Source organism: Mus caroli, unplaced genomic scaffold (assembly GCF_978045245.1).
Source record: "Mus caroli unplaced genomic scaffold, Mus_caroli_1 scaffold_14, whole genome shotgun sequence".
Lineage (NCBI taxonomy): Eukaryota > Metazoa > Chordata > Mammalia > Rodentia > Muridae > Mus > Mus caroli.
Window position 1 is genome coordinate 82,018,964 of NW_028227269.1, and position 1,475 is coordinate 82,020,438.

The window sequence follows — 1,475 nt, forward strand, 5'->3', positions numbered from 1 at the left end:
GTGTGTGTGTGTGTGTGTGTGTGTGTGTGTGTGTGTGTGCATGCGCGCTCATGCACGTTAGTGTGAAGGCCGGAGGACAACTCTCAGTGGTCAGCTCTCTCCTTCCTGGTATGTGGGCTCTGGGGATCAAACTGAGGTCTTCAGGCTTAGTGGTAAGCGTCTTTATCTCCTAATGTGCATACACACATGCAGACAAAAACAGACAGGCGGGGGCTGGAGAGATGGCTCAGTGGTTAAAAGCACGAACTGCTCTTCCAAAGGTCCTGAGTTCAAATCCCAGCAACCACATGGTGGCTCACAACCATCCGTAACAAGATCTGATGCCATCTTCTCGAGTGTCTGAAGACAGCTACAGTGTACTTACATATAATAAATAAATAAATATTTAAAAAAAAACCAGCTTTTGCCCCATCTACTGCGAGGATGAAGACCATTCTCAGCAATCAGACTGTGGACATTCCAGAGAATGTCGATATCACTCTGAAGGGGCGCACAGTCATTGTGAAGGGCCCCAGGGGGACTCTACGGAGGGACTTCAATCACATCAACGTGGAGCTGAGTCTTCTTGGGAAGAAGAAGAAAAGGCTCCAGGTTGACAAATGGTGGGGTAACAGAAAGGAACTGGCCACCGTCAGGACCATCTGCAGTCATGTTCAGAACGTGATCAAGGGTGTCACACTGGGCTTCCGATACAAGATGCGGTCTGTGTACGCTCACTTCCCCATCAATGTCGTCATCCAGGAGAATGGCTCTTTGGTTGAAATCCGAAATTTCTTGGGTGAAAAATACATCCGCAGGGTTCGGATGAGGACAGGTGTTGCTTGTTCTGTCTCTCAAGCCCAGAAGGATGAGTTAATCCTTGAAGGAAATGACATTGAACTTGTTTCAAATTCAGCTGCCCTGATTCAGCAAGCCACAACAGTTAAAAACAAGGATATCCGAAAGTTTTTGGATGGCATCTATGTGTCTGAGAAGGGAACTGTGCAGCAGGCTGACGAGTGAGGAGGCCTCAGTTCCTGGCTCCAGAAACGAGATCCTGATCACAAGGACAATTTGGGCTCTTTTGGGAGAATAAAAGACTTATATATTGAAAAAAAAAAAAAAACAGACATGCATGCTTAAAAAAGGAAACAACAAACAACAGCAACAACGCAAGAGGCCCTGTCTCAGTATCGTGCTATGGGGATAAAGGATTGAGATGTTCAGAGCTATCTCTCAGGCCTGACCTTTTATCTAAAAAAAAAAAAGAAAAAAAGAAAAGAAACAAAAACATAGAACAAGGAGGCAGAAAGAAGAAAAGACAGACATCCAGTATGAAATCTATGAGCTGCCCCAATGTCTGAGCTCACATCCCGTGACAACAGTCATGCCTGACTTTATTGTTGAAACACAGTTGTTTAAAAAAGAAATTAAAAAAAAAAGTTCACAATCTATTAACTCTCCCGCCAAACCTCTTCATAAGCCGTAATGATGTA

At 44.5% G+C, this 1,475-nt stretch overlaps 1 pseudogene; it reads left to right on the top strand.

The window, feature by feature from the left end:
• The first annotated feature begins 408 nt into the window (after nt 1-408).
• LOC147001275 (large ribosomal subunit protein uL6 pseudogene) lies at nt 409-1,041 on the top strand (annotated as a pseudogene).
• Nucleotides 1,042-1,475: the final 434 nt, after the last annotated feature.